General features: G+C 38.1%; 1 protein-coding gene across 1 annotated transcript in view; it reads left to right on the forward strand.

Moving 5' to 3' along the window:
* The window catches only part of SMYD3 (SET and MYND domain containing 3), a 699,109-nt gene that overhangs the window by 147,213 nt on the left and 538,861 nt on the right, over positions 1-13,035 (forward strand). The window lies entirely within an intron of this gene.

The raw sequence follows: 13,035 nt of genomic DNA on the forward strand, positions 1-13,035 counted from the left end.
TACTTTTTAGTAAAATGACTTAGTTTACCTACAAAGAGTTAATTATCCTCACTCTCGTGTGCTGAATACTTTTTCCTACCAGCCTAATGTTGGGAGGGGGAACTTGATGCATTATAATTTGCTCAGCCTTTCCTGTGATCTGTGTAGAAAAATAAAAACATTCAGTGCAGCCTTATTATATCTCATTCTTTATTTCTTTTGAAATAAGAGAAAAATTTATAGAGATTTTGTAGTATTTGGATGCAAGTGTTAACTTTCTGGAACATTTAAAACTTATGTTGACCAACAGTTTTCCCAAAAACACTAAGGTTTTTTTCCCCCCAGAAAAGACTAGTTTCAGTGTTAAATTGCATTTGTGTTTGGTTGCTTCTAATAAGCTAAGAAGTACCATTTAATTATATACACGAATATTTCAGTAAATAACTTGTACTGTTTCTGTACTTTGATCCCACAATTTAGAGTTAGCTATTTGAAGAACTTGAAAACAACTGGGAAAAAAAGGTTTATAAAATTCTGAATTTCTAGAATAGTTAAACTTTTAAAAACATTTCTACTCAACACTGAAGTATTTCCAAATGATAGCTAGGAACTTCTTTTTTGAGAGTTTACTTTTAAAAAAAAATCTCTTAAAGGAATAATAATATGATGATGATAAGAAGACTAATACTTAATTAGCACTTTCTGTGAACCAAGCAGAATGTTAATAGTTTTACATGTTTTACTTAATTCTCATTACAGCCAAGTGATGTTGGTACTATTAATATTCTCACTCTCATTTGGTGGTTTAGAGAGATTAAATTGCTTAGTGTCACACAACCACTAGGTGATAAACTAGGATTCAATTCCAGGCCATAGAATTCCAGTGTTAATGATTTACTGTATTATATTTTCTTATAGTGCCTAGTTGAGAAATTTATACACAGTCTGTGAGAAATTAGTTTGCAAAGAATGCATCCAGCAAAAGATAAAACTTAATAATTTATTAAAAAATAAATTGAATTTAATCTCTTAAAAAGACAGCCTAGTAGAAAATGGGCAGATAATATGAACAGGTAATTCATAGAAGAGAAACCTTAAATGGTGAATGAACTTGAATAGGCTGCCCAGATTCTGCTTATCAGGAGCATGCCTAATAAAAACACAGTGAGATGGGGGGCCTCTGGGTGGCGCTGTGGGTTCAGCCTCTGACGACTACTGGTTTCAACTCAGTTTGTGATTTCAGAATGGTGAGATGGAACCTCATATCTGGCTCTGTGCTCAGCATGGGGTCTGCTTCTTTCAACTTCTGACTCCGTTCTTTCTCTCTCTCTCAAATAAATAACTAAATCTTTATTAAGAAAAAAAACCACAGTGAGATATAACATTCCACATCATTCAGACTGGCAGAAAGTAAAATGACTGACATTTTGAAGGGTTTACGGGACATAGAATTAAGGGCACTCTTAAACTGCCTGGGAGTGTAAAATTCCTGCAACCACTTTGGAGACCCATTTGTCAAAATGCAAAACCTTTACGATTTGCATTTACACAACTTGAGCCATTCCTCTTCTAGGAAAATGTACTCTAAAGCCGTGGAAGTCAGAGTGGACTCCCCAAGGTCCTTTCAGGGAATCTAGAAGATGAATGCTATTTTTATAATAATATTATGTCATTATTTGCCTTTTTAAGTCTCATTCCATCACTAGGGTATACAGTGGAATTTTCTAGAAGTAATATGTCATGTGATTATTCAACAGAAACCGAAGTGAGAATCCAGCTGTCTTTTGTTAAGCCAGGCATTAAAGAGATTTTTAAAAATGCAAAATAGTACTACTCTCCTCACTAAATTTTGCTTCAGAAAATCTTTTTTATAGAAATACATTATTTATGTCAACATATAATGGATTATTAAATGCATTAATAAATATTTTAAAAATTTATTAGTTTTACTCTAATATAGTAAATACTTATAGCTATACAAATACAAATATTTATAGCTATAACCTACATAAATAAAACTTCTTTATGGTCTTTTAGTTTTTTTAAATCCTGAATGAGGAAAAAAAAATCCCAAATGAGATCAAAGAGTTGAAAATCATTGCATAATGCAAGTTTCATTGTAGTATTGTTTATAATTGTATATTTCTAACTTCCATTTTGGTACATTGTCATAGTTTCTCCTGTTTTTCTATCTAGGCCTTCTCAATGTTCCAAATTCTGGTATTACTTTCTATACTTACTCTAAGCAAAATTTCTATTCCAAAAATCTCAGCTAAGTGTTTGAAGAAAGGCAATGTCATTATCTGATAAATGGAATCTGTGAGGTTGGTAATTGGGGCCATGGGAGAACCTGGTATTGGCCATACCACTTGCTCCCTGTGGTCCCTGAGGACCACAGATATTTAAAAATCTCTTGCACTGACCTATTAATTCTCATTGCGTGGTTGTCAGCTAATCGTCATGCTATATAAGTCTTTATGAGTTTATTTTTAATTACAGTGCGTTAGCAGGTGTAACATTTAATCCTGTTTGTCTTACAGACTCTGAAGATTTTTTAAAATTTGAGACTAGGTCAGCACAGTCCACTTTCTTCTTTTATTTAGTTGTTTTATTTATCTGAGAGTGTGCAAACATGCCAACTGGGGGATGGGCACAGGTAGAGGAAGGGAATCTTTTTTTTTTTTTTTTTTAAAGATTTTATCTATTTATTCGACAGAGAGAGATCACAAGTAGGCAGAGAGGCAGGCAGAAAGAGAGAGAGAGGAGGAAGCAGGCTCCCCACCAAGGAGAGAGCCCGATGCAGGGCTCCATCCCAGGACTCTGGGATCATGACCTGAACCGAAGGCAGAGGCTTTAACGCTCTGAGCCACCCAGGTACCCCCAGGGAGGGAATCCTTAAGCAGACTCCCTCTTGAGTGAGGAACCCATCATGCAGCTGAATCTCTAGACCCTGTGATCATAACCTGAGCTGAGATCAAGGATGCTGAACCGACTGAGCCACCCAGGTGCCCCATCTACTTTCTTTATAAACTTAAAGTTTCATTCTGTTCTCCAATGAGAGAATGAGTTATTTGAGATTTCATTACGCTTATTTCCTAGACTACTTGAGGAAACTTGTAGTTAAAAGTTAAACAAAGCAATATACTTAATTATAAAATATAAGGGCAAATTTTTAAAGCAGGCAGAAGGAGAAGATGCATCTAGGCCTCTGAAATGAATAGATTAGTATAATTAGATAGTGAATTTGGCTTTTGGTTTTCTCACTGTTAAAGCTAAAGTAGATTCATGGTGTTGTTAAGTTTCGTTTTTAATTTATTTACTTATTTGAGAGAGAGTGAAAGTGAGAGAGATCACAGACAGGACCCTGAAATCCTAACCTAAGCCAAAGGCAGATGTTTGACTGAGCCACCTAGACACTCCTAAGTTTCATTTTTTAATTAGAGGAAGATACAGAGAATTCTTCCTTTGTGACAACCTCTTTCCTGGTATTGAAATTAAGGTGACCGTTTTTAATGGGATTAGAATGATCAACCTTTTTTTTTTTGCCAGTTTGAACATTTAGATCATAGAATGTTGTTGAAAATTTGATCCAATATTCTTACACATCTTTGAAATTCTACCCATGGCATTTTGATTTTTGTGTATATGCTGGGTGATATTTATACTAGCAATGCTTCTTTATTTAAAGGATTTCTGATTTTACTCTTTGGGTGAAATCAGATCTTTTTCTTATTTCTCAAATTTTTATTATTTTGGATTTCTGGAAGACTTGGGGAAATTGAATACATCTCTTAGACTTACCAGAGTTATATTACTACACCGAGCCTCGAGAGATTTCCTATTTAGGAAAACGGATGTTATTACTAGAACAGATTCCTTTTCAGCATTGCATTTTATTCATAAATTTCTTCTATATTCGTGTGCTTTGCTTAAAAACCAGCTGTAAGTCACCAGTTTTAAACATGAAGAGGGCCCAGAACACATAATACTGAATTTTGTAGAGAAACATTATGTAACGAGGAAAGCTTAAATCTATACTCTTGTAGAGATGTTAATTTTCTCCTTAACTTGTGGCCTTGCGTCAAGGAAACAAAATGTTAGGAGTCATAACTGACTTCTAATTTTGTTGAAGGTGTAACAGTCCTCTCTGATTGTCATTTCCTCAAGTGAAACTTTCCTAAAATGTCTTTAGCTTCTTGAATCAGAGCACTCAAGTTGATCATTCTAATCCCATTAAAAAGAATGGTAATAGAAATTTCAGTGAAACACTTACGATGCAGGTCCAAATTTGGAATCAGAGCCAAGTAAAAAGCGGTACTACTATAGTGTCTGTGGGCATGCATGGAGAATACCAGATTTGTCCCACCTGTGGGTTTTGCTTCTTGAGCAATGATAGGAGAGGTGTATAAGAAACTCTTTGTGGAAAGGGCATAGAAATTGACAAAATTAACTTGAGCACTCTGAAAATATCACTCTCAGCACCTCTGTTTTAATCCTGTGCTGCATGGTTTACGTGGCACAGTGGGAGCAGGCACTTTGGGCAGATGATGTCAGGTAGTCCAGCCAGCAGTTTTACGAGTGGTTTCTTATTCCCATTTTATAGAGAGGAAGTTGAGGCTAAGGGAAGTTGCAAGGTTACAGGGCCCGTAGGGAGTGGGCTTAGTCCTTTAGTCCCTTGGGGCTACTCTAACAAACTGTCAGACGAGGTAGCTTTTAAGCCCCAGAAGTTTATTTCTCAGAGTTCCGGAAGCTGGGAAGCCAAGCTCAAGGTGCCACATGGTCCAGTTCTGGTGAAGGCTTTCTTCCTGCTTCATAGCAGGTACCTTCTCTCTGTGTCCTTACTTGGTGGAAGGGGTGAGGGAGCTCTTTGGGCTTGCTTTTTAAGAACAATAATTCTAGGGCCCCTGGGTGGCTCAGTCAGTTAAGCATCTGTCTTTGGCTTGGGTCATTATCTCAGGATCCTGGGATTGAGTCCCACGTTGGGCTCCTTGCTCAGTGGGGAGTCTGCTTCTCCTTCTCCCTCTGTTCATTGCACCTGCATGTTCTCTCTTGGTCTCTCAAATAGTAAAATCTTAAAAAAAAGAAAAGAACACTAATTCATTTATGAAGACTCCACCCTGATAACCTAAGTACCTCCCAAAGGTTGTACCTCCTGATCCTGTCACCTTTGAGGGTTAAGATTTCAACTCCTGAATGTTGGTGATGACACATTCAGACCATAGCACTTGTAGTGCCTATTTTGAGCTCTGGACTGCTCAAACTTTCTCCTTTTAGGTAACGGGGACTTCCCTTTTCCTTAACAGCAGCCCTGTCATCCTCTCTTAGTCACTCTGTATCAGAATATGACTTTTCCTTCATCTCAACTCAGGTCCTATAGTCTGTGCTTCTTCTCAAAACTTGGTTTTATCTTGTGGCTTGTTTTGCAAGTGGTATGTGTTGATCTGTCCTTGTTAATTTTAAGTTCCTGGAGCATGACCGTTGTACCCTCTCTGCATTTATCAACACAGGACTTTGCAGGGTGCTGTCCACATGGTGGCCTGTCGCTGAGCACTTGTTGAATTAACAGTTGGAGTTTTGTTCATCAGGTAGCACTGTCACCCCAAGTACAATAAATAGCTTTAATTTAGGAGCCGGAAAAGAGTAGGAAGGGAAATAGCCAAGTCAGATGGTCTGCCTCTCTTGACTAATTTGGCTCAGATACTTTGCTGTGCTTTTTTTCTAAGCGCTAATATGGGTTCCAGTTGTTTGTGTTTTGCCCAGGAAGGTATAGTGCCTGTGGATCATAGATTCATTTTTTTCCCTGAACTATTAACCGTTACCTTTTCTTGTTTTGTACTTTGAATGTTAGAAATCTGAAATAAAGTGATAAGTGATGTAGAAACATGAATCCAAACCAATTCTGCCTTCCTGTATTAGGAGTCTGTGTTATTTTGACTGCATCTGTTATTTTGTATTAAAAATTATTTGAGGGGCACCTGGGTGGCTCAGTAGGTTAAGCATCTGTATTCGCCTCAGGTCATGATCCCAGGGTCCTGGGATCGAGCCCAGTGTGGAGCCAGTGTAGGCTTCCTGGTCAGCGGGGAGTCTGCTTCTCCCTGTCCCTCTGTCTCTCCCCCTGCTTGTGCTCTTTCTCACTCCTCTCTCAAATAAATCAATCAATCTTTAAAAAAGCCTATTTGATAGTTAATGGATGTTGGATGTGATCCTCTTTAATTTTAAAAGAAGCCTTTGGGCCCCATACCAACATAATTACCATCTGGAAACAAAAATGGAAGATTTTTTTTTTTCTGTATTACTATGAATATTTATGCCAAAGGAGCTCTGTATGCTTAGCACTTTGCAGTGTATTTTCTTTGGTCAGAGTAAAAGTAATTGTACTATGCTTGGATAGAATTGCTTGGCTTTATTTGGGATAAGCTTCTTTTTATGGTGGAGAATTTCATTTGCTTCAGAAATTTCCATGGAGAAACAGCCAAATCCTCAGGTACCTGACATTAACATTTTTAACAAGTCAGGATTCTGAGCTTGCAATGATATGTACAAACAAAAATTCTCTTATTTGTGTATTTATTTATTAAAAGGATTTTATTTATTTATTTGACAGACAGAGATCTCAAGTAGTCAGAGAGGCAGACAGAGAGAGAGGGGGAAGCAGGCCCCCCGCTGAGTAGAGAGCCCGATGCGGGGTTTGATCTTAGGACCGTGGGACCACAATCCAAGCTGAAGGCAGAGGCTTTAACCCAGGCGTCCCTCTTTTTTTTTTTTTTTTAAGATTTTATTTATTTATTTGACAGACAGAGATCACAAGTACGCAGAGAGGTAGGCAGAGAGGGGGAGGCAGATTCCCCACCGAACAGAGAACCTGATGCGGGGCTTAATCCCAGGCCCCCGAGATCATGACCTGAGCCGAAGGCAGAGGCCTCAACCCACTGAGCCACCCAGGTGCCCCTCCCCTTTTTCTTTGAACATAAAAATTCTTTTTTTAAAAAAAAAAAATTTTATTTATTTATTTGACAGAAATCACAAGTAGGCAGAGAGGCAGGCAGAAAGAAAGAGGGAAGCAGGCTTCCCACTGAGTAGAGAGCCCGATGCGGGGCTTGATCCTAGGACCCTGAGATCACGACCTGAGCCGAAAGCAGAGGCTTTAACCCACTGAGCTACCCAGGCGCCCCTAAACATAAAAATTCTTCAAAGAATATTATTTCTGTGGTATCTTTGTTTTAAAACACATTTAGGCTTCATTCACTTATTTTGGTTTTTGCCTTTTTTAAAAAAAGGAGCTCTTTATTTTTAAGACAGTCTGTATTCCTCATATTCCACGGAGAATCTAATGTCTTAATTGTGTGAAGGAATATTTTCATAGAAATTGTTATCGGAAAATCTTCCTTAAGCCTTGTATTAAGGTAGGGGTACTCCATCAGAAATCCCATGGTCACTCCTCTTTCTTTAGCAAGTGTAATTGATGCATGCTCTACCTAATGAGCTCTGTTCTTTTTCTTAGCTCACATTTCTTCTCAAAGGTCACAGTGATCAGTCACAAGCTAAATTTTGGTCCTTGAAAAAGCACAGAGGTGTGCAAAAGATTTCTGGGCACAGATCTTCAACTCAGAAGAAGAGGTGCAAAAACACACAGTAGGCTCTGGTTTGCTTCTGATCGTACAGGGCTGTGCTCTGTCTGGATGAGTTGCTTTGGATGGCAACTTTCTTGTGGTTCCTGAGCCTTTGCCTGAGCCAGACTGGCCAATAGTGAGTGTACAGGTGGCGGTTGAAAGAGAGATTCTCTGCAAGGCACACTGGGAGACTTCCAGGGGATCAAGACATATTGCCTGTGTACTAAGCATACTATTTATGAATGTGTTGTGATACATTGTTTCCTCTACACAAAGTTTAAAATGGATTCTGCAGGTGCCAGCCCTAGCTGGGAATTTGAGTCACTAGAATTTGTTTTCTATATCCTTTCCAGGAAACGTCTTTTCCTTTGCCTGGCACCTGCCCATATTAATTTAGGGCAGAGTTTTAAACCCTGGGATACTTTCCCCTGCTGATAACCAAGGACAGAGAGACAGTCCCTTAAATACTACCCCAATTATTATGATTTGAAGGAGCCAATCTTTTTTTCTTTAGTTTTATTTTTCAGAGACAGTGGTTTCTCTTGTATTCATATATAACTTCTTAATTTGTATACTGGACAAATAAGTAATTTTGCTCTGTTTTCATTTCCTTTCCACATTTCTGTTGCCTTTGCCCTTGGCAAAACTCATTATGGCCCAGCCTTTACTTGGAAGAGAGAACTTAACTTGTTTTGCTCAATAACCACACTATCTGGAACTACTGAGCAACTTAAGAATTTTTTGTGATTTGACACTATTCTATAGCATATCACAGTTTGCATGAATAAGTGATAGTGGATTCCTTTTTGCTGTTTTGGTGGGTAGAGCTAAAGATAACACTGATTTTGGTGTAAAATAATTTTAATATCTTCTCCTATTTGGGGGTAGAATACTATTTATCTCTTAAGCGGAGAGGGTGAAAGAGGTTAAAAAAAACTAATCATTTCCTCTTACTGATACATTGCTAACCTACTTCCTTATATTGCTTTTCTTTTCTTTTCTTTTTAAGATTTTATTTATTTATTTGAGAGAGGAAAGCATGAGTGGTGGGAACGGGCAGATTGCTTTTCGTTCACAAAGTCCATTTGGACTTTGAGCTAATCATTTTGCAAGCAGGATGTTTCTGCAATCTGTGAAAATTGTATATTCATTACTTCTCTGTGCCTCGGAGACCACTGTAATTTGCCTTAGACTGTGCACAACTTTTGTTATCTTCAAATATAGTTTATATTTGTTGGGTGTACGAGAGAAGCAGAACCAAATCATTTTGAGTATTGGAAGGAATCTCATTTAACTCATTCTCCTTTGCAGTGCTGGAATTTGCTTCATGGGATGTTCTGCTCCGAATCTTATTCCTGAGAGAGAAGCAGTATCTTTACCAAGGCTCAGTGGGTTTCTGATCAAATACACACAACTTTTTTCTTGGATTCAGTTGACCTTTTTTTTTGAAACTTGAGAACTTAAATTTGTTTAGTTCTTTGATAGGTAAAAATAACTTGGAACGTTTAAATAACTCATGTTAAGGAGTTCCTTCACACATCAAAACAATGATTAAATTATTTAGGTACTTAGACTAATCTTGGTATTTACTGTGCCAACATTCTGTGTTAAAATTCAGTAAAGTTCTGGGTTGGTAGCTATGGGAGGGAGAGGATACAGTTTGATGTGCTAACTTGTTCACTGACCTTCTGAGGTATCTTGATTTTGCTCATTAATTTTTAAAATAGAGAAGAAACACTTTATACATCTGGGGATTTTAATTTGCAAAAGAAATTGCCTCTGAATAACTTACACCAGAAAAAGGGAGATGAGGGAAAATTTGAGGAGCCAGGTATGAGGAAGATGGCATTCTGGGGAACCCCAGTGATTCATCTTCACGAACGTTCCTGTCCAAAGCATCCTCTCCCCCTTTTGGCTACCTGTTCTCAAGTGGGCTGGACACACTGGGTATCTTTTGGCAGATTGGGGCCTCTTTTGTTTTGAGGCTTACTGGGAACCCAGCTCCACCCCCCCAATATATTGATTTAAGTCTCAGATCTGGTAGTGGTTTCCTCTCCGCGTTCATATTTTGGGTTTGTTGAGGGTGTTTCCGAGGATGGAGAGTGATACTCAGGTTTGCTGTCTTACTTGCACTGTCATTTTTTATGGGGAGACTTAAGAAGATTCGAAAATTATACCAGTGCTGCCATTTTGTCGGAATTCTCTCCTGTTTCTTTTTCAGTCTCCTGAATCTTGAGTTCCATTCCATTTTGTTATTTATTTGTAATCTTCCTTCTATGTAGTCTTGCAAGACATTTGTTCATGTTGTCTGTCCTCTCTGTTATGCCATTGTGTTCTATTTCGTTTTGTTGATTTGTGTAATTTCCTGCTTTCCTTCCTTTTCTGCACTTTTTACATTTAAATTCCTTTTTCTATGTTTAGCTCATTGATTTTCAGTTTTTCTTCATTTTTAAAAAAGATTTATTTATTGGGGCACCTGGGTAGCTCAGTGGGTTGAGCCTCTGCCTTCGGCTCAGGTCATAATCCCAGACTCCTGGGATCGAGCCCCGTGTCGGTTTCTCTGCTCCGTGGGGAGCCTGCTTCCCTCTCTCTCTGCCTGCCTCTCTGCCTACTTGTGATCTCTGTCTGTCAAATAAATAAATAAAATCTTAAAAAAAAAAAAGGTTTATTTATTTATTTGAGGGAGGGGTGGGAGAGGAGTAGAAGGAGAAGGAGAGAGATCCCGCTGAGCACGGAGGCCCCACACAGGGCTTAATCCTGTGACCCTGAGATCATGACTCAAGCCGAAATCAGGAGTTGGACACTTAACAAGTTGAGCCACCCAGATGCCCCTCAGTTTTTCTTTTTAATGTAACCGTTTGAAGTTACAAATGTCTCTGTAAGTATGATGTTTGCTTTATCTCATAAGTTTTGATATTTTTTTCATCATTTAATCTCATATTTTTGGGACACCTGGATGGCTCAGTTAGTAGAACGTAAGACTCTTGATCTTAGGGCTGTGAGTTTGTTCTCCACGTTGTCTGTGGAGTCTATTTAACAAAAAATACATATTTTCTAATTTTATGATCATTCTTCTTTGATCCTTAAATTCCATAAAAACATGCTTTTATATTTTCATGCATATATTTCTCTGGGTTTCTTTTTGTTACTCATTTCTAATTTAATTCCTTTATGATTGGAAAAAATGATCTATATGATGTTGATTCTTTGGGATTTACTCTGTGGTCTACTTTCTGAGCACTTTTTGTAAATGATCAGTGGGTGCTTAAAAGGAGTGTCTGAGTCTACTTCATGTATCAGGTATAAGGGTCTGTGTACTGCAGGAGATCAAATAAGTTACAGAGCTCCTTATTCTTTATCTGCGTGGTCTGCGAATTCCTGCAAAAACTTTGTATCTCTCTATAGGTATAACCAGTACTGTTGGTACTTACTGTACTCCAGACACATTGGAAGGGCCTTACATATATTAACTTACTGTGTTGGTCATTATTCCTTCAGATCTGTTACTTGTTCTTTATATATTTTGAGACGGGATGTATTTGTCACTAGGTACCTGCACATGGGGATTGGAGTCTCTTATCATTGAGGATTGACCTTATTCATCTCTACCAAGATCTTTAACCATAAAGTCCTTTTTAAATCTGAAATTGATGTGGTTACACAGGCTGTTTCTCTTAATATTTGCCTGGTGTACTGTGTTTATCCTCCTTTGTATGTCCTTTTGTTTGAAGCATGTAAATAAGCATAAACAGCTTATGGGTGGATTTTTTTGTAAATGGTTTATTTATTTTGGGGAGAGAGAGAGAGCATGAGTGGGAGGGACAGATGGGGAGAGAGAATCGGAAGCAGACTCTGTGCTGAGTGCAGACGCTGACCTGGCACTGGGTCGCGTGACCCTGAGATCACAACCTGAGCCAAAACCAGGAGTCCTTTGTTTAACCAGCTTTGCTGCCTAGGTGCCCCATGGTGGATTTTGTTCATATCCAGTTTTATCCAAGAGCAGTTACATGATGTGATGGTCAAAGCAAGAACTTGAAGGCCAGATTGCTTGATTTGGATTGTCGCATGGGGTGTTGATATGTGACAGCTACAATTCTATACTTCGGGTTGGGAGGCATTTTGGCTTTACTTAGATTTTAACTGCCCCACCCCCCGCCCCCCGTTTTATGTTCTATGTCTGACCCTTGCTGTCCCAGAAGTGAAGTACCTGGTATGTTTAGGTTCCAGTTATCGTTGGGATTCTCTTCTTTCCCTTTCAGTATCCTTGCCACCTTGTTTGCACTTCTCTTCACTTTTTATCTCTTGAAAATGACTAATAAGATTGTTTACTTTTAGGAGTGTTTGAAAGTAAGTGTAAATCATAGATGTAAAAATCTGTGAAGAGTACCTGGCACATTAGATGTGCTTAGAACAATTTGTTCTTGTTTTGTCTTTAATATTAACTTCACAGTTTGACTTGTGCTCTTGGGAACCCTCTGTTTATCCACAGTGCTTCCTGCCTTTTGTTTGCCACTATTTTTTTTATCATCACACTTATTCTTTTTATTTTATAATTCAACTTGTTCTTCATTTTTGCTTTTTTATTATACCAGTGATTTAAGGGGATGTAACTTTTGAGCATCTCAATTCAGCATGTGTAACTGGATTTAATGAAATTTTAAAATCACCTTCCAGAAGGAGTATACTCATAATTAAACTATATGATAAGTATTTCTATCTGAAGAGCATAGAATACTTCAACTAGTTGATGGGACTGGATTCTGTGTTTCATCTGGAGAGTTTAAAATCTCTCTGTATGGGGCACCTGGGTGGCTCAGTGGATTAAGCCTCTGCCTTCGGCTCGGGTCATGATCCCAGGGTCCTGGGATTGAGCCTCGCATTGGGCTCTCTGCTTAGTGGGGAGCCTGCTTCCTCCTCTCTCTCTCTGCCTGCCTCTCCACTTACCTGTGATATCTCTATCAAATAAATAAAATCTTAAAAAAAAATAAAATCTCTCTGTAGTAAAGTTTTTGGTCTCAATGGGAATCTTTGATTTTAATTTATTTTTTACTTATTTATAATTTATTATAGTAAATTTATAATTTATTTATTTTTGATTTTATTTTTATTTTAATTTTATTTTTTAATTTATTTTTTATTAGAACATTAATGGTCGTGATGGTGCAGAACAGTGTGAATGTGCTTAATGCCATTTGTTAAAAAACAAAATTCGGGGCGCCTGGGTGGCTCAGTGGATTAGGCCGCTGCCTTCGGCTCAGGTCATGATCTCAGGGTCCTGGGATCGAGCCCCGCATCGGGCTCTCTGCTCTGCAGGGAGACTGCTTCCTCCTCTCTCTCTGCCTGCCTCTCTGCCTACTTGTGATCTCTCTCTCTGTCAAATAAATAAATTAAAAAAAAAAAAAAAAAAACAACAACAAAATTCAACTGAGTAAAGTTTAAAGATCTT

The sequence above is a fragment of the Meles meles genome, chromosome 17 (assembly GCF_922984935.1).
Source record: "Meles meles chromosome 17, mMelMel3.1 paternal haplotype, whole genome shotgun sequence".
Lineage (NCBI taxonomy): Eukaryota > Metazoa > Chordata > Mammalia > Carnivora > Mustelidae > Meles > Meles meles.